Source organism: Myodes glareolus, chromosome 3 (genome assembly GCF_982192425.1).
Source record: "Myodes glareolus chromosome 3, mMyoGla1.1, whole genome shotgun sequence".
In the NCBI taxonomy this organism is placed as follows: Eukaryota; Metazoa; Chordata; class Mammalia; order Rodentia; family Cricetidae; genus Myodes; species Myodes glareolus.
Genome location: NC_142028.1, coordinates 107,872,245 through 107,895,456, shown reverse-complemented (window position 1 = coordinate 107,895,456; position 23,212 = coordinate 107,872,245). Strand labels below are relative to the sequence as shown.

The 23,212-nt window shown below is 43.8% G+C and overlaps 1 long non-coding RNA gene across 1 annotated transcript in view; it reads left to right on the top strand.

Moving 5' to 3' along the window:
- The window catches only part of LOC125412312 (uncharacterized), a 46,136-nt gene extending 23,355 nt beyond the window's left edge, over window positions 1–22,781 (top strand). The window contains exon 3 of the long non-coding RNA XR_007235557.3: window positions 22,341–22,781. This is a non-coding gene — a long non-coding RNA (uncharacterized LOC125412312). The remainder of the gene's footprint in view (window positions 1–22,340) is intronic.
- Window positions 22,782–23,212: the final 431 nt, after the last annotated feature.

The following is a 23,212-nucleotide window of genomic DNA, read 5'->3' as shown; positions in this document are numbered from 1 at the left end:
ACATTTGCCATTTCGATTTCTCCATCTCCCTCCCAAGTGAATGGTTCTCTTCAGAGTCTGACTTTGGCAGCTCCAGTGAAGCAGCAGTGGTACAATGATAGGTGTCGGGAGAGTCAACCCCTAGATATTTGTTCTGCCTCTTACTATGCACTTGGACTTCAGGAGAGGTAAATAACAAGAGAAACCAAAACACAACCCTTGGCCCCTTCAGGACCCAAATGAAGGCATTTATGGATGGAACTAGTTTCCTGCTCTGGCTTGTGAGCGCCTCCAGGATTTAGAACTGTGTCATGATGTCCGTGTCCACAGCCACACTGCGTGGCATGGAGCTAGAAGAGGAATCTGCCTGTGTTTTGTTGCCCTAGCGGAGATAAGAAATTGGCATACAAGTGATGCAAAACAGATAACTTATTAATGGACACTCACAGCACCAACCAAGGGCTTGAGATCTCAGAAGGAAAAGATCTTTGCCAAAGAGGTAGCTTTCAGAGAAGAGCTGGACAGAGCTGGGGATAGGAATGAAAGGCAAAAGAACTGCTGGAGGAAGCTATGGACACAAGGAAAATCAAGATCCTTCCACTGGGATGGGTAAGACAAGGAAAAGATGCTACAAGCACAGTCAGGTCTGGGGCCACACACCCTCTGTCTTACACTAGCATACACTAGGCATTTGCAGGAGCGATGTGGTTGATTGAATGTAATTGGCCCCATAATTTCACAGAGAGTGGTACTATTAGGAGATGTAGTTTGCTGGAGTGGGTATAGCCATGTTGGAGAAAGTGTGTCCCTGTGAGGGCAGACTTTGAGGTTTCCTGTGCCCAGAATGCTGCCCGGTGTCTCAGTTGACTACCTGTTGCTGACAAGATGTTAGGACTCTGAGCTACTTCTTCAATACCATGTCTGTCTGCACGTGGCCATGCTTTCCATCATGATGATAATGGACTGAACCTCTGAAACTGTAAGTGAGCCAGCCCAGTTAAATGTTTCCTTTATAAGAGTTGCCATGGTCACGACATCTTTCACAGCAGTAGAAATCTAACTAAGACATAGCGTAAGGAGTTCAAAGAAGGTGGAAATGTGTAATTCTTGATATTTTCAAAATGCTAAATGATTAGCATTCTCACTAGTCATTTGGAGGACTAATTTCTTTCCCCGGCCTGATTTCTCTGTAGTTCCTGCTTGTACCACAGTGTCTTCAGATCTCTCTTCCACCCTTTTGCTTTCACGGCTTTTTTCTTGTATGTGTGTGCTATGAGCTTCACTAGGCGCTTACAGGTGCCATGGAGGCAGCTTATTCACAGACACATGGGGACATGACAAAGGCTGTACTCCTAGGGAAAGTTTCCTGGCCCCCTAGTGCCTTATAAGCATCTTCCCTCTTGATAACAGAATGCCAAAGGGCCCAAGGTTCCTGTAGGTCTTGGGTCGGGAACTGCAGCTGCTCTGAGTTCGAGACTACAATGGCTTTGTGATGCCGGGAAGTCAGTGTTCCTCAATGCTCCATTGGTGTGGAATATTAGCTTAAGATGTATCCTATTCATTTATGCTGTGGAATATTTGTTTAATGATGCAAAAAAGTGTCGCATTCCTTTATGTTGTGGTTTTTTTTAACTCTGCAAAGCAGTGTTACTTTGTCTAAAGCACCTGATTGGTTTAATAAAGAGCTGAATGGTCAATAGCTAGGCAGGAGAGAGAAAGAGGTGAGGTGCCAGGCAGAGAGAATAATACAAGGAGAAATCTAGGGAGAGGGTGAGGAGCAAGAAAAGGAGAAAGAGAGGAAGATGCCAGGGGCCAGTCACCCAGCCACATAGTTAGCCATGGAGTAAGAAGGAAAGAAAGATATATAGAAAAAAAAAAAAAACAAAACTAAAAAACCCAGAGGTAAAATGCAGTCAAAGAGAAATGTGATAATTTAAGTTAGAAAAGATGGCTAAGAACAAGCCAAGCTAAGGCCAGGCAATCTTAAGTAAGAAGTCTCCATGTATTTATTTGGGATTTGAGTGGCAGGCCCCCAAAGAGTTTAAAAAAAAAAAAGAACCAGCTACACTGCATCCTTTGCACAGGTTCTGACATGCTTCCCATTCACCATCCTTGATGTTCCTGTGTCCTGGATGGAATAATACAGATGTTTCATTCATGACTAAGCATTCAACAATAACTTGTCTTCAGAACTTAAATCATTACGTGTTCTTCAGTTGCTAACACTCGCTACCCAAAAAGCTTCTCTGATCAAATATGATAGCACCAAAAACCTATGAACATAAACATAATTTGTGAAGAAGTACTTTAATAAACATTTCATGTTCATTTAGCAGTACATATCACGTACATTTAAGGCCTATGTCTTTTCCAGCCATGGACTATCGACCAGGTGTACAGAACCAGACACGAATTCCCTCCCGTGCAGGAGGCTTTAAGATTTATTTGTTTAATTTATGTGTATGAGTATTTTACCCACATTTGCATACAAGCACCATATGCAAACCTTGCTCTCTGCAGAAACCAGAAGGTGTTGGATCCAAGAGTCAAGAACTACCACATAGGTGCTGAGAACCAAACCCAGGTCCTCTGCAAAAGCAGCGAGTGCTCTGAACAACTGAGTCATCTCTCCAGGCCCTGCAGCAAGCTTTAACTCATTTTTGAAAGCAACCGCTTACTCCCGTAATCGTCATGTCTGTATGACGTTTCACCACCAGGTATATATCAGCAGTAGATGAGCAACGCAACATGCGGGGGGTGCAGCTGAATAGGACTGTTAAAGACAACTCTCTTCCAGTTGCCTGTGTAGCACCTTCTGACATTCTGAAAGCAAGCCAGCTTAGTGCACTTTAATTTCTCCTTGTCCTGCAATGAAAGGATATGGAGCCATCAGCAGCAGTGTCTTACGGTTCTGCTGACAACTGTCAGGAGTGCCAACAGCACGTATTGCTTGTGGGCCACAGGAGTCTCCTCGGCCAGCAACTCACGGGGAACCCTAACTGGGATTTTCATGTAAATAAACGTGTGCCCTCTGGGAAGAACTTGGTCCACCCATACAGAACATCTCCATCCAGACTTTTATTGCTGCTGTGATTGTGTATGTATGCAGCATAGTGAGCACAAGGATGCCAGAGGTGTTGGGATCTTCTCACTTTTTGCCTTGTTTCTTTGGGGCAAAACCTCTTTGCTGAACCCTGAGCTTGCATGTTCTCTTGAGCTGGCAGTCCGGCTGGGCCAGTCCCCCTCCTGTTTCCACCTGCCTCCACTCTGCAGCTGCCCAGAGTGCTTGCTACTTGGGCTCTGGCATCTGACCTCTGCTACTCTTGCTTGGGCAGCAAGGGCTCTTACCCACCGAGCCATTCCTCCAGTCCGGCTTTTTTTGTTCCTGTACAAGCTTTATGCTAAGCTAGTTCGCCCCATGCCCTCCTACTCATTTTTTTTCTTGCTCCTCCGCCTCCGATTGGTTCCCTTGTCTTCTTAGACAGCCTTACTTCTACCTTCAAGATACATTTTGTGTGTCTATATAAAACCTAAAAGCCAGGAGACACAAGTGGGAGAAAACGTGCAATCTTTTCTCTCTGCAGTTGCCTTTCTTGACTCATATGATCGTTCTCAGTTGCATCCACTTTCCTGCAAATGACATGGCTTCATTGTTCTTTGAGGTAAAACTGCATTGTGTGGGTGTAACTCATTTTCCTTAGCACTCCTCTGTTGTTGGATACCAAGGTTGGTTCCATAACTTAGCTATTGTGTATCGTGCTGCAATAAATATTGATGCATCATTGTCTCTGTGATGTGTCACTTTGAAGTCCTCTGAGAGATTATTCAGGAGTGACATAGCTGGGTCATATTAAAATCTAGCGTTAATGTTTTAAGAACCCTCCATCCTGATTTCCAGAGTGGCTGGACTAGTCGACACCCCCTTGAACAGTGTATGGTGGTTTTCTTTTGTCCACATTTTTATCAGCAACTTCCGTTGTTGTAGTGAGAAGGAGCAGCGGACTGCGTCCCACCACCCGGCTTTGGGCTAGCTTACCCCCCAATAATTACACGGAAACTGCATTCATTTTAAACACTGCCTGGCCCATTTTCTGAAGCCTCTTATTGTCTAACTCTTATATCTTGCTTTAACCCATATTTAGTAATCTGTGTAGCACCACAAGGTGGTGGCTTACCGGGAAAGATCCTAACCTGCGTCTGCCTTGGAGAGGAGAGTCATGGCGACTGCCTGCCTCTGCTTTCTTTCTCCCAGCATTCTATTCTGTCTACTCCACCAACCTAAGGGCTGGCCTATCAAAAAGGCCAAGGCAGTCTCTTTATTAACCAATGAAAGTAACACATACACAGAAGACTCTCCTCCATCACGTTGTTTTCTTAATTATTGTCATTCTGACTGAAGTAAGACAGAATCTCAATATAGTTTTTATTTACATTTCTCTGATAGCTTTTTTCATATTTATGGTCATCTGTAGTTCATCTTTTTTTAATAGTTTAGTTTTATTTTTATGTGCATTTGGTGTTTGCCTGTGCCTATGTCTATGTGGTGGTGTCAGATTCCCTGGACCTGGACTTACAGACAGTTGAGAGCTGCCACATGGTGCTGGGAATTGAATCAAGGTCCCTAAAAGACTATACAATGCTCTTACACACGGGGCCATCTCTCCAGCCCTCTGTAGCTCATCTTTTGCAAACTGCCTGTTCATTTCATTAGTCTGCTTGTTGGTCCGGTTGTTGGCTTTCTTGTTTTGTTGCTTGTGTATTCTCAGCATTGCTGCTCTGCCAGAGAGGTGCCTTGCAGTGATCTTCTCCCATTCTCTAGGCCATCTCTTCACTTTTCTGAAGAGAAAAATTTCCTTTTCTGTATAGAAGCCTTTTTAATTTCACAGACATTTTGCAAATTTGGTCTTATTTCCTGCACAACTGAAGACCTCCTGAGAAATTGCTTGCCTCTGTGGAGTTTCAGGTCTTTGATCAGTTTGGAGTGAAGTTTTGTGCAGGATGAGATACAGGAATCTAGCTTCATTATTCTACTTGTGGATCTCCATTTCCCCAGCATCATCTGTGTAAAAGGCTGTCTTTTTCCCAATTATTTTTGGCATCTATGTCAAAAGTCGGGTGGCTGGAGCTGAACGAGTTTTTATCTGAGTTTTCCATTCCATTAAGCTCCATGACTGGTTTTGGGCTGGAGTTTTGTTTGATCATTTACTATGAATCTCTGGTATACCCTGAAATAAAGTATAATGACACATACAGTATATAAGGATGCATATAGATCCCTTTTGCCAGTTATGGGTCTGGATGTTAGCCTGGCAGGTCAGATCCAGCCACTGGGGTGTAGTGTGCAGTGGCAGAGTCCTCAGCTACCCTTCGTGCATGTCCTCAAGGTAGGTTCATCCTGTCTGTGGTGAGGGCTGGAGGCCTTCTCTCCCAAATGCAGGGGCCAGCTCTCTTGCTGTAGTGGCCAACAAGAGCCAAGGCCAGCTTTCCCAGGGCAGTGAAGGGCAGAACTGGCTCAGATAGCCCTCTGGTTTCATCTCCCATGATTCCTAAGGCCTCCTGAGATGACACTGGCCACAGACAACAACCCCAGTTGCGGTTGGACCTTGGACCCAGACATGGCCCTAGGCAGCAGCTTAGACCCAGATGACATCATGGCTCTGGGTGGAAGGAATGGCCACCCAGGTGGGAATGGTTCTGGCAGCTGTGTGGTTGTGGGACACCACCAAGGTATCAAGTCTCGGCCCTAAGCCTGGGCCTCTATGTGACCATTAGTGGCAATTCAGCACCCAGACCTCGAGTCCGACCCCCAGCCGTGGTAGGATCATGGACCCCCAACATGGTCCTTAGTAGCAGCTGGATCTGGATATCACCTCTGTCCCCAGAGGTGGCATGGCCCCAAGGCACTAACTTGGCCCTTGATCTTGGGCATCTGGATGGTCTTTGATGGCAACAGGGGCCCAGGCTGCAGTGGGACCATGGACTCTGACATGGCTCTCAGCTGCAGCTCAGGCCCAGATGTGGCCATGTCATTGAGTAGCAGTGCAGGCCACTCAGAGCCGTAGCTGCATCCTGGTCATCGGATACCAACCTGGTCTCAGGTAGCTAGCTTGACCTCTGACTTCTTCATGGCGCTCGGTGGTACCCTGAACCATGTATGTCAATCCGGACTCTGTCCACTTCAGGGCCACAGATCCGGGCAGGGCCCTCAGCGACAACCCGGGCCCGGGTGGTAGTGCAGGCCACCCATATTTATATGGCCTCTGCTGCGGTGTGGAACCCACCCACTCCCGACTCCACCAAAGCTGCAGGCTCTTGCCCAGATCTGAGACCTCTGTATGGCCCTAGTGGCAACCCATGCCACAGAGTTCAATGCAGATCCTGGCTGCAGCTGGGCTATGAACCCAGACGGGTCCTCAGGTAGCAGCTTAGCCAGGTCAACGTCCTTGTTCTGAGTGGTAGCTCTGGGCACTTAGATCAGCATGGACACCTGGACACCAACCAACAAGATCACAGAATGCAACCTAGGTCCTAGACTTCATGTGATCTTTGGTGGCACCATGGGAACATGGAAATTAGCATAGACCTCAACTGCAGTAGGACCACGGGCACAGATATGGTCCTCAGCAGTAGGCCTGGCTGTCACCATGGCCCCAGGTGACAGCAGAGGCCATTCAGATCAGTATGGCCCCAGTGGCAGCATGGCTCGTGAACCCTCATTAGACCCCAGGAGGAATCCCAGGCCTCTGGAATCAGCATGGTACTCAACGGCAACAAAAGCCATGGATATCAACATAGACCCTGACTACTGTAGGACCAGAGACCCACACATGGCTCTTGGCAGCAGCCTGGTCTGGACTTCGCCATGGTCTCACGTGGCAGGTAGACTTCCCTCGTCAGTCTTTTCCTCGCCACCATCGCCATGGACCCAGATGGCAAGCTGGTCTCCAGACTCTCCATCTGTCTTTCTCCCCTTGTGTGTCTTTCCACGGCGTGTGAACCATTCCACTTCTCTAACTCTCCCACTTCTCCACCCCTTATTTTCTTAAAACAAGAGGCCCACACATCTGGTGGTGCCGGTCGGGCCCCAGGCTGTCCTCCCACCAGTCCGGACCCAAGGCTGCCTTTCTTCCTGTTGAGAGGGTCCCAGTAGGCAAGGCTCCATCTGAACATACCTGCATCAGGGGAGTGGGGCCCAAGGGCCCAGGCTGGCTTTCTTCTCATCTGCCTGGAAGGTCCCCAATTAATTTTTTTTAAAGTATTTTATTTTTTGGTTTTTTGAGACAGGCTTTCTCTGTGTAACAGCTCTGACTGTCCTGGAACTTGCTTTGTAGCCAGTCTGGACCTCGGATTTACAGAGGAATCCACCTGCCTCTGCCTCCCGAGTGCTGGGATTAAAGGTGTGCGCCATCATCACCCGGCTTTTTTTTCAATTTTTTTTATTCAAGGTTTAAAAGTTTCCATGTAGAAAGTATTTATTTCTTTGGTTGGGTTCATTTCAAGTTGTTTTCTTTTCTTGTGTTGTCTTAGTTTTGCTTGAGGTTAGACTGAATGGAATTGTTTCCTTTCATATAATATAATTCTATACAAAAGGCCCCAAAGATGACCAGGCAAGGGAGCATGTAACTATAATCCCAGCACTTTGGAGGTAGAGGCAGAAGGACCAGGAGTTCAAAGGCCTGATTTGGTGATATAGAGTCTAAGATCAGCGTGGACTACATGAGATCCTGTTTTAATTAACAAACAAGACCCCAAGACACCTCTACCAGAAAACTCTCAGAGTGGAGGTGCATGGGTGAAGGTCAAAGGACAGCTTTAGGGAGTTGATTCTCTTTCCACCATGGGACCTAGGGATTGAACTCATGACATCAGGCTCGCACAGCAGAGCATCCTTCAGGCTGGCAGATAGTTACCGAGACCTTTGACAGTGTATTCATCAGGAAGAGAGTGACCTATCATTTTCTTTTTGTTGTTGTTGTATCTTTTCTGGTTTGAGTATCAGGGTAACATGGGCTCCCTAAACTGAACTTGGAAACCTTTTCTAGTTCATGATAATTTGAGAAAGTCCACGTGAACTTGTCTGAGCCCGGGCATTTCAAATTCAGATTGTTTGTATTACTTCAGGCTCGGTTTTTTTGTTTGTTTGTTTGTTTGGGTTTTTCTTTGTTGTTGTTGTTATAGATCTCTTGCAAATTTATTTTATCTTAGTTTAACTTTCATAGGTCATATACATCTAAACATCCATTTCTATTAGAATTTTTTTCCAGTTTAGTGGAATGTAAGATTTAAAGATAAGTCCTTATGGTATCTGTTACAATGTCTCCCTCTGAATGGTATTGATATCTGTTACAATGTCTCCCTCTGAATGGTATTGATATCTGTTACAATGTTTCCCTCTGAATGGTATTGATATCTGTTACAATGTTTCCCTTTTCACCTCTAATGTTACTAATTTGGGTCTTCTCTCTAGGTTAGCCTGGCTGATTTTATCTTTTCTGAGAATCAATACTTCTTTCATTGATTAGTTGTATTTTGTTTGTTTACTCTATATTTTTAAACTCTGCCCTGATCTTAACTTTCTCTCTGACAGCTGATTTTTGGTTTGTTTGACCTTATGGTGCGCTTTAATTACCATTCTCCTGTGGCTAATGGTTTTGGACGATTTTTCATGGCTTATCTGTTCTTACACACTCTGTTTTGTAAGGTATCTGTTCACAGCTTTTCCCATTTTAACATCTCTACTCCTGTGTTTAAAAGTATCCTAAATACTTGTGTTCTGTGGACTTGTGAGTGTGCAAACTCACCCCTCACATTATTTTACCTCCTCGCGGAGGAGGAACTTCACAGAGAACTTTTTATTTGGTAAGCTTCAGTTCAGCAACTTTTTACATGGTACTTTCACGGGGGTCTCTAAGAAAGCTCTGCCTACATCTAGAGATTGATGAGTTTTATTCCTGTTCTCTGTTCTCCTCGAGAGTTCATGTTTAGTCAGGAATGGTGGCACACACCTTTAATCCCAACACTTGAGAGTCAGAGGCAGGCAGATCTCTCAGTTTAAATTCAGCCTAGCCTACATGGCAAGTTCCTACAGCCAGGGTTACATAGTGAGACCCTGTCTCAAAAAAGAAAACCTATTTCATGACCAATTTTGAATAAATGCTTGTATCTGGTTGAACTTTGTTGAGTCTTTGAACCATAGATACCCCATGGTTTCAGCATGGTTAACTAAACGTCTAGCCTCCCTTCAAATTGCTCTTGTACATTTGACAAAAATCCCTGAGCATGTCTGTGAGGTGTGCTTCTGAGTTCTGTCTTGTTCTAGTGATCTGTCACTGCTTACTGTTAGGTAGAACAATTCCTCCCGCTTCCCTCTTCCTCATCAAGATTAGTTACTTGCAGCACCTACGTTTTACCATATAAATTCTGGAAGAGTCTTCTTCGTGTATCTTTTAAGATTCCTAGGTAGGAATTTCTACATAATAATAAAATAATGATGCTGCTGCTGCTGAATAACTGACATCTGTACTAAATTGATTTTTCCAGTATTCAGGAAAACAGTCACCCTTATTTGTTTGAGTATTAGCTTTTAATTAGGCTTTTTGATTCTCACATAGATCTTTTCTTTTTGTTAAGTGCATATTATTTTCACAAGAGGAATATTTAAAGCAAAAGTACTTTATTTCCTTTAGAGCAGTTGTTGAATGGGGTGACATTTTAAATTCTGGTTTCTGTGTGGTCACTGTTAGGATACAGAAGGGTGGCTGATAGTTGGGTGTTGATTTTGTGTCCCGATAACTTGCTTAGTGCTCAGACTGGTAGGTGTTTAAATTCGTGGAATTTTCAGTATTGGCATTCATGTCACCTGACCTGTCAATCATCAACCGAGACTGTCATGTCTGTGACCTAGAATGAAAGTTTTCCCTTTATAAGTAAATTTTCTCAGCTATTTCATTGTCCTGAGGAAAAGTGGCTAACAGGTAAACAGTAACTTCTGTTCCCTACCTACCATCTACTTTGGGACCTTGGTGGGTGTGATGCCCACCTAGTCCCATTTCCATCCTTTGTTAGGCTTACTGTCAAATTATAACAAGTCCTTTGAAGCTGTCCTTTATGTCTCCAGAAAGGAGCATTCAGTTGTTGTTTTAACAACTTAATTAAAGAAGTTGTTGCTGCAACTTCTTTGAGACATTTCTCCTCAAACGTTATCCCAAATTCCAGGAGCAGCAAGTCTTGCAAGCGAACACCCATGATGGGAACTAAAATCACCCCCACAAGCACTGGTGGTTCCCTGGAGCCAGGAGTCTCTGCAAAGCCAGACTAGCAGTAATGATCAATCCAGTCACAGCTTGACTACTTTCCCAATACACCTGCTCCCTAGCCTTTTATTCTGATTCTCCCTCTGTGTGATTCTGTAGCTATCATCAGCACCTTAAAGGCAGTATGCCTTAGTTGCTATTCTATTGCTGTGAAAAACACCATGACCCCATCAGCTCTTATAAAGGAAACATGTAATGGGGCTTGCTTACAGTTTCAAACGTCTAGTCCATTATCATCATGGTAAGAAACATGGTGTCATGCAGGTGATGGATAGTTGAGAGTTCTGCATCTGGATCCACAGGCAGCAGGAAGGCAGAGACACTGGGCCTGGAATGAGACCTTAAAGCCCACCTCCAGTGATACACTTTCTCCAACAAGGTCAGACCTACCCTAATAAGGGCACACCTCTTCCAACAAGCCCAAGCTCCTAATTCTTCCTTATAGTATCAATCCCTGCTAACAAAACATTCGAATCAATGAGCATATGGTAGTCGTTCTTATTCAAACCACCACCCAGAACTTAGAACAGCGTTCTCCTATCCTTCCTAGTGTTGGCCACACTGGAACAAAACCCCCTCCTGTTTCAACACTGTAGTATGAGGGCCATTAGCTCAGGCTTCATACTAGCTCTTATAACTTATGTTAACCCTTTATTCTTATCTATGTTAGCCACATGGCTTGGTACCTTTTTCAGCAGGGCAGGTCATATCTTGCTTCTTCAGTGGCCTGGGAAGAACTGCGGAAAGAGCTTCCTTTTTCCCAGAATACTCATGTTCTCTCTGATCCACCTCTACTTCCTGTCTGGTTTTCCTGCCTATACTTCCTGTCTGGCTATTGGCCAATCAGCATTTATTTAGAACATGATTGACAGAATACAGTCAATTCTCCTGCACCACTTCTCCCTCCTTTTTTTTTTTTTTTAAAAAGGAAAATATCCAAAGTCCATTTTTTTGGGAATGTGGACGTAGTTTTCTAGGCTACTTCCAGCTGGTTGGGGTCACTAATAATCTTATGGGGACCTAAAGAAAATTTAGAGTTATGATGAATTCCTGAATGGAGTATCCTGTGAGTCTTGATCATCTTAGGCAGCAGTCTTGAATCTGATCTGGGTGTAGAACTCAGACATCCAGGCCACCTGTTCCTACCGGATATTTCTCAGGTGGTGTTCCTTGATCAAACCTGATTTTTCTTAACTCAGAATGAACTTACAGTTTCTCATTTCCTGTGGAAACAAAAGCAAAATCTCTTCTCCAAAGTAACATACATTTTGACTTAAATTTTGAAGTCAAGGTATTTTCAAAATACCTATCTTGGATAAATTCAGCAGCATTTATAAACAAATATCTTTTAGCAACTGTTGCTCCTTCCTCAGCATTCAAACAATTTAAAGAGAGCATAACAGTCTCCAGATTCTCTGTGTGTTTTCCATCTTTATGCGGCTCTACTTCTTTTATTTTTACTTTTACTTTTGAGACACGTTCTATATCTTTGGCTGTCTTGGAACTCCCTCTGTAGACCAGGCTGTCTTTGAACTCACAGAGATCCATTTGCCTCTTCCTCCCAAGTGCTTGGATTAAAGGTGTATGTTACCACACCTTGAGCTCAGAGGTCCATCTACCTCTGCCTCCCAAGTGTTCGGATTAAAGGCATGTACCACCACACCCAACTATTCTCTTTCTTTCTTTTTTATTTTAAGAACTTTAACCTTTTTCTTTTCTCTTCCAAGCCTGCATATATTTTTAAACACACAGAAACCATTTAGAGGTTTTCTTTGTCTTTGAATCTATCTTTACTGTATATCTCTCTCTTTTTCTGACTATATGAGTTTTTAATTTACTGAGCAATATGGGTAGGATTAAAGCCATGGCTTTGATGGCTGTATCCAGCCCATTTCTTAGCTTTCTGAGATTTCAGCTTCATGGTTGAGGTACTAGCTGGAGCCATGTTTATTGCCACAACTCTATGGCATTTCAAGGTGCCTGCCAGCAAGCAAGCTGCAACAGTGTGTCCACAGACAACACTTAAATCCTCTCTCTGTATCTGGACCTCCTGCCTCAAATAGTCAGAGTCTGCACTGGCAGAACAGCCCAGAAAGCTGGCATTTTGAAACAGTGCAGCTTTTTTTCCTGCTACAACTGAAAACCAAAAAGCATGTGTTCAGCTTTTCATCCACACCAGTTAAGTGTTTCGTGGCAGGACCTCTTAATAGAGCTGCAGGGTTTTGCAGCTAAACCTGAGTCGGGAAGCCTCTCTTAAATAAGAGCACTTGCCTCTAGCAAGCAGAGCAGATCTGAGAAATTGCTGCTACCAAAAATACATGCTTTACTCTATTCTTTTCCAAGCTTTCTCAGGCTTTCTGTGGATGCAGTTATCCACATGGGCACCATTCTGTAACACAAGGGCCAGGCTCATTGGGGTTTATGTCCCACCCGGTCCCCCAGCCCTTTAGTCCCAGAGAAAATCACACAGCGAGTCTACATTAGGTTATAAACTGATTGGCCCATTAGCTCAGGCTTCTTATTTACTCTTATAACTTATATAGCCCATTATTCTTATCTATGTTGGCCACATGGTTTGGTACCTTTCTCAGATGGGCAGATTACACCTTGCTTCTTCTGTGATCTGGGTAAGACTGAGAGGAATGGACTTCCTCCTTTCCAGAATTCTCCTATTCTCATCACCCTGCCTTTACTTCCTGTCTTGTTGACCCGCCTATACTTCCTGCCTGGCCAACCAGTGTTTATTTAAAACATGATTGACAGAATACAGACAATTCTCCCACACCACAACACTATTCATTTCTACTGTCTGGATTCCTGTAGGCAAGTGGCCAAACTTGCTCTTCTAGAACAACCAGGCCTAGGAGTCTGGCTTAGGACACTTGTAACAAAACTGCTTTTCCAAGAAAATCTTCCTTGACCTTCCTTAGCTTGGTCAAGACTATTCAATGCTTTTTCATAGCATCCTGTTCCTCCACAGTGTTTATCATAGATCATATATTTATTTGTAATTTTATTTGATTTATGAGACAGTAAAAGCTTCAGAAGGTAGAGACTAAACTTGTTTTGCTAAATAACCATATTTTGAATAATAAAGTCAACTTACTTAATTAGCTCATCAGAATACACTTACTAAACACACACAAGTCTTCTCAGAAGAACAAAAATTCAGAGAGCAAGAATCAGAGAGAAGTCAGGCATAGTGTCCCATGCTTTAATCCCAACACTAAGGTGAAGGTAGGCAGATCTCTGTGAATCCAGGCCAGCCTGGTCTACAGAGTAAGTTTCAATTAGCCAAGGCTACACAGTAAAACTTTGTCTCAAAAGAAAAAAAGTATTTTCAGAAAAATATATCTATATATGAAGAAAGAAAAGCAAGAACAAAAGATTCTTAGTGTGAGAAATTCTTTTCTTATCAACAGTTTAAATGACTGCATGCCTGCTTGGCCCTCCCCTATTGATTACTAAATGAGAAAATGCCTAAAGGCTGGATCTCAAGGAGGCATTTCCTCAGCTGAGGCTCCTCCCTCTGATGACTCTAGCTTGTGTCAAGTTGACACCAAAACCCACCCAATACAGCCTCACATAGCCCAATCAAGTCTTGAGCCTACTATGTGGTTAACTGCTAGCCTTGAATTTCTGATCTTCTTGCTTCCACCTCCTAATTGTAAATTCAGGCATTTGCCACCACACCCAACTTTGGAGAATGAAGTTTTTTTGTTTTTTGGTTTTTGTTTTTGTTTTTTTTATGGTGCATTGGTGTTTTGCCTGCATGTTTGGCTAATCTTAGAGTTACAGACAGTTGTGAGCTGCCATGTGGGTGCTGGGAATTAACCCAGGTCCTCTGGAAGAGGAATCAATGCTCTTAACTGCTTAGCCATTTCTCCAACCCCGAGGATGAAGTTTTAAATTAAAAACTTCATTAAAGTGTGTGTGTGTAAAAATAAAGTTTGTATTAAAGTGTGTGTGTGTGTGTGTGTGTGTGTGTGTGTGTGTGTGTGTGTGTATGTTTGTAGGACAGAGACTTGAAGGAATCAATCAAGACTCTTCTTCAACCTTGTGAATCCCAGGGATCACATTCAGGTATCAGGTTGGGTGACAAGTAGCTTCACCCACCAAGTCATCTCACCAGACCCGAAATGGAATTTCTAAAAGAAACTTCTTCCTCATATTTTCAATCTGTCTTTCCCTTGTCCTCAGGAGAGCTCTTATCTACCCCAAGTAGGTCAAAGCAATACTTATATGCTGTGCTGTATAATTTCATCAGGTGTAAGAGTATCTTCTACCAATTTAATTACTTTTGAATTACTAAGTGGTTAGAACACAAGAGACCCAAAGGACCCTAACAGCTCCCAGAATCCTGTGCAGTGAGGGGGAGGAGCCGAAGGAGAGTCTTCTTCACCTGTCTCTAACAGCTTCACTAACGGTGCAGTCTCCTGGCTTTTGTTTCATCTTCCCTATAAAGCTGTGACCCTCCCATGTGAAAGCCAGAAGGAAACATATGCCTTTCTCGTGCCGGCCTGCTGGATCCATTTTCCTTTGCCAGCTTCTGTATCCTAACTTCTCTGAAAGGTAGGGTAACTGAGGTGCAAGCGCATGGACCTAAGACTAGTAACAGCCATAGCTGTCATGTCATCTTTGGGGTCACAAAGTGAGAGGCAAGCTTTAGTGCTCAGCCAACCCAGAGTCCTTCCGACATCCAGGTGTGGCCCCCAGACAGGGAAAAGCCGTGTTGCTGGCCTGGAACCTGTCAAAAGCAGGGATCTGGCTCCACAGTAAGCTAGACCATGGTCCTGCTCTCCATTAGGCCTGAGTTTGGTCAGTGTGATGTGGCTCCACTGAAATCAATGGGTGTGAAGAAGTGCATATCAACTTCATGGAGACAGCACCCTAGGATGAAGACACCAGACAGTGCATTGAAAATGACTGGAGTGTAAAGAGTCATAGTGGGTAGGGTGTTACCCCCTGTACACACCAAGGTGCCCAACATTGTGCTCTGATGGCTACTGACAAAGTGATGGGAAGTCTTCATTGAGTGCCAACCTTGCTAACATCTATTCTTAGCATCTCCTTAGTCAACTGGAAATGGCTTGGAGTCGACTGCCAGAGAGCTAGAGCGTGTTGTATTAGAAGTTTTTTGGTATAATGCTAACCTTTGAGTGTCTTTTAACAATTGGTAAAAACATGAGGAAGAACCGAGCAAGCAGGAGGTGGAATGAAGGCCCCCTCGTGGGTGGGAAAGTACACACCCTGGAGCCATGGGGTTGTTTGGTGAAAATCTAGAGCCCAGGGAAGATTATTTCCCTTTGAATTGTTGGCCAGAGATGCCCCTGAGCACACACAAACAAAAAAAGTTTCGCCACTATCTTTAACTGCAAGGCAGAAGTAAATGGTAACTCCTCTCTGCAGAAGACACTGCACACTCTAGTTACAGGACATGAAGAGTTCAGGTTGGAACTATGCTGGCAGCTCCCTTCTTACTGACTGGACTTTGTAATGCTGGAAGGCACCATGTAGGCTTCTGGGGAAGAACTGGCTCCAATGGGCTTAGCAGCATGCCAGGCTGAGTGTGCCCACAAGTTTCGGAATACTGGCACGACTGTTATGGTTTTACCAATGACTTTTGGATTCAATTTAAAATCTGAACCCCATGAAGTAACGCATGATTATTGAAATTACCTGGCTCAAGTGAGAAGGAAACATGGAACACACAACAAACCTGCTTAAGAGTTTATTAGAGAGGGAGTGCATGGGCCTGGGAAGTCTGTGTGCAGAGAGAGGGGTGGGGGGAGAGATGGAGTATCCAGCTTTCAAAAGCTGCCTAGCGCATGTGCACAGGGGGTTGGCGTGACTATGTCATACACAGATGACGGGGCTCACGTATGTGCGCAAGGGCTGAGACGTGGATCACGGGGGGGGGGGGGGGGGACGGACGGACTTTAACATCCCCAGGGGCCACTAGACACTTCTGCCTGAGGGCTTGTCTGCACCTGCATGACCCCTAGAACTCGGAGGTATCCGCCTTATGTGGCTGAAATCATTACAATTATAGCAAAATTCTATTTGGTATTAATAATAAAAACCCAGAGTCAGATAAAGGGGTTAATTCTGAAGATCGGAGAAGCAAAGCGTCCAGTCACTAGAGAGTTCTTTTACCTCTATCAATGCTCAGATCAAAGAAGCAATCCTGTCCTCAGATTGTCTCCTCAAACTTCATCCTCAGACTGCAACTGTCTCCACCAAACCACATTCTGCACTGAGCTCCTGTCTCCTTCTGCCTTGATTTCTCTATCCACCCAGCCTTATCACTCCTGTCTCCACCTCCCAGTGCTGGAATCACCCTTGTGTGAGCCACGTTTCTCTTTTTGACAGATTCAATCTTGTGTAGCCCAGGGTGGCCTTGAACTAACAGAGACACATCTGCCTCAGTCCTGGGATTAAAGGTGTGTGCCATCACTCCTTGGCCTCTAGTGCCTTAGCTCTGCACTTTGATCTTCAGGCAAGCTTATTTGTTAAAACATAAACAAAGCATCACTCCACATGATTGATACTAAAATGAAAATGTCAGGGGAGATCACAGTGTTGATGGACATGTTGGAGAGTCGCTCCTAAGCACCGCATGCTGTCGAGGACCAGCTTCGACAAAAGTGCTTCTAACCAGGGTAGGTGCAAGGGAAGTGAATAAGTATAAGTAAAGAATATGAAGACGCAGAAAATTAATAAGACAGAAACCATAGAAAGTATCGGGAGGGCCTTCCAGTGACCGAAATTCTGAAATCCTGAAGTCACCTGGGTTTATTTTTCCACAGCTTTTATACCCAACATAAAGGGGAGGGGGGAGAAGGTAACAAAAGACTTTATTAACATGATAGAAAGGGTAACTCACACAGTCAATCTTTTATCACCCTGAGACATCAAATCATTAGCATTCTGCTGTCTAGGCAGCAAAACTGCTCTAGATCACATATTCTGAAGGCGGCCACTCCACAGGTGACCTCATAGTTACAAAAGAAGGAACATTTGCATATTCTAACCACCTGTCAGGATGGCATGGAACTATCTTAATTTCAAAAAAAAAAAAAAACCCAAAAAACAAGCAATCACATTCTGAGTTGGGACATCTACACTTGTCAAGCTCCAAACTCTCGGACTGTCAGACACAATGGAAATGCACCTGCATTTTTCGGCCTCCACAATACGCTGCCAGGGAAAGTAGGGTCCCCGCTTAGGAATCTTAGTCTCAGTTAAGAACTGACTCAGAAAGAAGTTTGAGAACAATTTTATTAGAATTTTTAAAAAGCCCACAGGAAAGCTACAAATCCACGGTTGTCCAAGTAAAAGAGATGACGAAAAGGAAGAGAAAAGGCCATGTTATTGGAATTAAGCCAGGATGGCGGTCAACCACATAGGGAGTAGAGAAGATTCCGAGAAAGTACAAAAAGCCAGAGAAAGTGTCCTTGGGTTCTATCCAACGTATGAAAGAGACAGAGAAGGAGAAAGGCAAGTTAAGCTTTTCTGAGTAGTTCATGGGAGCAGACAGGCTTAACTGCAAGGCGGCGGGTCCTAACAGCTCCTCTGTGGGCGTGGTTTCTGGGAAAGAAAGAACCTCTCTGAGCATGACTTAATCAGTCTTTCTGGGGGTGATGTAATGGATTATTAAAGATTGCTGCAGATCCTCAAGTAGCTTGCTGCAGGATCCCTGGTGGCGGCAGGTAGGGGGCAGGGGGTCCCGAGAACAGCCAATCCCATGCAGGGATGGCACACGAGACCACACGGCAGGTCTCTGAAGGTGGCTGATCCCCAATGGCAAGCCATGTGGCATGGGGTGAGAAGTGAGAGACAGACTGATAGGTATACCATGCAGAGTGAGGTTGGATATTTATTTAGTAGTTATGGAAGGGAAGGGAGAAGGGGAGAAGAACAGAGAGGCAGAGAGAGAGAGAGAGAGGGAGGGGAGGGGAGGGGAGGGGAGGGGAGGGGAGACCGAAGCTGCCTCTCTGAGAGAGAGAGACAGAAAAAAGAGACTAAGACTGGAAGCTGAAGTTCAGCTTGCCTCAGTGAATAGGGAGGAAGTGAGTGTGGCTTGTCTCTTAAAGAGACAGATCATTACAGATGGGCTCTTGGCCAGGTGATTAACCTACCCAACTGTATTAACTCTTTATGGAGGAGACATGGCATGTCTTTGAAGTAGATTTATTCTTTTGAGAGGGAAATGGCTTTCCCTTAATGGGCCTCCAATACCACTGTAACAATAAGTCCCTGTGGGGAAGTGGCACTATTCTCTTGTTAGATGGATGTGGTATGCCTGTTAAATTGCTTTTTGAACATTTGTGTGTGTGTGTGTTTATAGATTATTGTTCTTGTTATCCTCAGTTGGTCATGACAGGGAAACTTCTTTCTTGCAATGAAAAATACACTACAAAGAGTCATAACTGCTCAGGATCCTAAGAGAGAATATTGCTCTGCCACAGTGGCCCAGTACTCAGCCAAGAATGGAATAACCAGACATCTGTAGCAATAACTCTGAGAACGTTGCAGGAGATGTAAAGAATATAAGAGCCAGAGGAAAGGATAGCATTGTGTAGGAATTTCCTCTGAAACATTCCCTACCAAAGGGAGGAGGGAAACTCATACAACATACAAGGTCCAGGGAGGTCCTAAAGCCTACATGACTCACAAGGTCCTTCTCCAAAGTTATAAAGGCACTAAGTCATTGCTGAAGACTTTCTGGTCTGCCAACCTGCCCACAAGTTGTGTAGGGAGTGCCAGGGAAGCAGCTGTTGTGAGTCACTCATTCTGCAGTGGACTTTTCAGTGGGGCAGCTGCCTTTGAGTCACCCACATTCCAGTAAGCAACTGCTTACCCACACTGCTGTAATTAGCCATAGTGAACTTATTATTTCTTTAAACTAGACTTGGGTGAAATATGTGTTTTTAGTCTGTTGTTGGTGCAATAACCAAGGTGAGCAGACATTTGTTCAAATCTCCTCAGAAAAAGTCACACAACAAGAAGCCTCAGTTTCCCTTCCCCCTGACTTCTTCTCAGGGATCCCTGAGTAGCCTCACAGGGTGGTTAGCTTTTTACTGAGCAAAAGATCTAAGAGAACGCAGAAGCAGGTGCCCTTTATTATCTGCCCTCAGACATCACACTATCTTCTCTACCTTGTTCTAGTCCATCATCTAGGATTACCTCTGACCATATATGGGTAGGGATCAGCAAAGCTGTGAAGTATGGGAGCCAGCCATGATAAGCTAAGTATGGGCAGGTCACCCGAAGGAAGTTCTTTACTTCCAACCATTATCAACTGCCAGAGTAGGACTCAGCCATCAATAAATTTAAATAGAGGCCTCAGTCTCAAGTTTACCCTGAAGCAATACCTGGCTGCAGGAAGAACCACAAACTCAGATTACGCAAGCACCACCCAAAAACAGACCATCCAAAGGCCTAATGTTCCAACTGCTGTAGATAGGACCACCTGCCAGAATACACTCACCAGGACACCCCTAGACAAATGTCAGCCAATCAGGGGTCCTAAACCTCAGAAACCCCTCACCCCCACCTTTACTACTATAAAAACCCAATTCTAACTGAGCTTAGGGCTCTCCATTTATTCCAATACGTTGGACATGCAGAAAGTTTTGCAAACTTGCATAAAACAAAGGCTCTTTGCTTTTACATACGGGACTCTGTCTCTTTGTTGGCTTTTGTGGGAACTTCACGGATTTGGGCATAACACGAAGCATAAGAATCCTCTTAGAACTGGCTACTGGGTTCAATGTTTAAAAATTAAAAATAACTTGAAAGACAAATGAAATTTATTAAATGCAGATGCTCATAAGAGTTAATTTTTAAGCTGGGCATGGTATCATATACCTTTAATTTCAGCGCTCAGGAAATAGAGGTAGCCAGATCTCAATGAGGCCAAGGAGAGTTTGAGGTCTCCACGCTAATTTCTATGTAATTCTTATGTAATTCTTATGCCACCAGATAAGGCTACATAGTGAGACCATGTCTCCAAAAAAAGAGGTGAATGATTATTATTATTTATTTATTTAAATAGAAAACTTGAAATTTTCAATAGATGACTCAGTTGTAAAAAAAATAGCCTACTTCCAACTACCCTACAAAACATTGAAAGACTCCCGTGGGTGTCTTCCTTCGGGAGAGACCCCGTGCCCAAAGATCAGTCGAAAACACGCAGCTGGATGCAAACAGCAAGAGGTTTATTGGATACGCAGGTACCTGGGGCGACAAAGTCTCTCGGAGGACTTGCGCGCCCGCAGGTTGGGGGTGAGGGGTTCTTATAGGAGAGCAAAAAGCGAGGTTTACAGAAGCAAGATGCAGGGTGGTAAATTCTTAACCTAAATAACAATGAGGGGACTATTCAGCGGTTTACTGTTCCTTCTATCCTGCCCCCCTTTTCCTGGCTGGTGACCAGATGTCTGATTGCACAGCCCCTGACTCGTGACGAGTCCCGCTTTATACGTGACTCAGGCCTCACAATCCTCTCTTTCTTTGTTTCTATGGCCAGTCCATAAATCCCCTGTCTTGCATCCAGATAAGGCTGTCCTTGCTCTAACCTCAGGTATCTTTGCTCAGCATTCCGGAGGCCCTAAATTAAGCTTGTTATCTGCTCAGCATTCCGGAGGTCCTGAACTGAGCTTGTTATCTGCGAACCTTTGCAAAACGGTATAATTGTGGTTAAAACGAGTTGGGGTCCTTCAACATCAATTGCTTAAGTAAAGCACATTTATAACTGACCATGAGAAAAGTATTTTCATACATCTTTTTTGTTCATACATGTCTTAACAATAAAACATAGTCAAAGATGTTAGGAGGTTCCTTCATTATGAAAACATCATAGTGTAATGAACAAACCAAGACAACCAGAGTATCTTATATGACATAACCTTAAGGGACCACCATCATGGATGTGATCTGTTCCTAGCTGGGATGTCATCATGTGGTCATATATCCTTCCTCTGACTGCCTTCAAGTCTTGGAGCACATTTGCCTTCAGGGTTCAATGTTCTGAAAGCGTCCTTGTGTGACTGAATCAAGAAATCTATAGAAACAAAGTTTTACAGACTAAGGAATGATGGTGTCGTGTGTTTTTCCTTCTTTACATGTGGCAAGGCTGACATCAGTTGGGGGAGGACGACAGCTTTTGGAAGTCTTAGACTCTAATACTGTACACTTATACTGCTTAAGCCCCAGGCAGAGATTTTAGTCTTCCCAACGCCACTTGGCCAATTTAAAGCTAATACCATTGATTTCACCGGTGAGCTGCTATAGCTGTGGGTTGTCTGTGCTGGACAAAGTGCCAGAGAAAATGCCCCTTACCTATGGGGGCTGCCATTCTTGTCAGCATAGAAAACCCTCTTTCAGATCTTAGCAATACCACACCCCCGTCTCTTAAGCTATCCCACCTGTGCCCCACTCCCCCACATCTAGTTTTACTTGGCTGAGTTCAGCATCTCCCTTTCACCTTCCTGCTTCTCTCCCTTCCCCCAGGAGCAAGATGCCAAAAATCTCTATCTCACACTTAGCTACCTATTTCTAAGGCAAGAGGCCTCTTCAAACACTATAACTTTGCTATTCTCTTAGTTCTCTATAAATTTAATACCCATGTATCACTTACTTAACTCTCAGTTACACAACCTACAAATTCTAGGTTTGTATACCTATATTGTATACCAACAGGAGAGACTGTATCAAACCTGGCTGAGGACAATGTAGGAGAAACACAGTGTGCCTCAAACTTCCTAAGTAACTGAAGATACCCTTGTATTTCTGATTCTTCTGCCTTCACCTTCCAAGTGTTGGGAGTACAAGTATGTGTCACCTTGCCAGTGGGGGTGAATAAAATTGTCAACAGTATTTATAATGTTTATCATTATTCCAATATGTATTTAGGTTTTGAATTAACATGATATTACTAAAGGAATGATGTCATTTCTTCCATCTTTTTCATCTTATTTATTTTTAAAATACTTTTCTGCATATATTTTTATGATCCTGTACATGCATGGTGCCCATGGATGCTAGAAGAGTGTTTGGGATCCCCTGAGACTGGAGTTACGGAAGTTAGAAGTCACTATGTAGGTGCTGAAAATTTAACTGAAGTCCTCTGGAAGAACAACAGTGCTCCCATCTACTGGAACATTGATGAACCATTCTGCCTCAGTCTTTGAAAAACAGCAACCAAGTCTTTGTTTTAAAAAGTTGTTATGACCATCTTGCAACCCTACCTTTGTTTCAAAAGCTTATTATAAACACCTGTTGTTATTGTTACCTTGTTGTTATGACTACTTTGCTATGTTCTGCTTCTAGAACCCCACCTATTTGTCAAATCCCACATTTGAAAACCCCTACTCTTCAGTTACAAAATCCTTATCTCCCTCATGTCCAATACTGACCTCTTGAGCCCTACCTTAGGGAGAGACAGTCCATGTACATGAATAAAAAAAGCTTGCTTTAATAATTTGACCTTGATGCTTTGGACCGGCAATTTTTCTCCTTGAATCTTTGGGATTAACACCATCTCTCCAACCTCTTATTTATTTATTTTGTAAATATTTATTTTATTTTAATGACGTGTTTATGTGGAGGAGGATGGGTACACACATGTATGAGTGTAGATGCTCTCAGAGTAAAGAAGAGGGTATCAGATACTCTGGAGTTGGGATTGTGGGTGGTTAGGAGCTGTCTCATGTGGGTACTAGGAACTGAGCTGCAGTCCTCTAGAAGAGGAGATTGTAATCTTAACCACTAATGAAAGAGCTTTTTGATGAAAAACTATCTTGGCAACTGTGGCCAAGGAATGCCATAAAACTCACACCACGCAACAGACCTGATGCAAGAGATTTATTGGGGGTAAGGGTGCAAAATGGCTGCCTCTGAGCAGGCATGAAGACAGC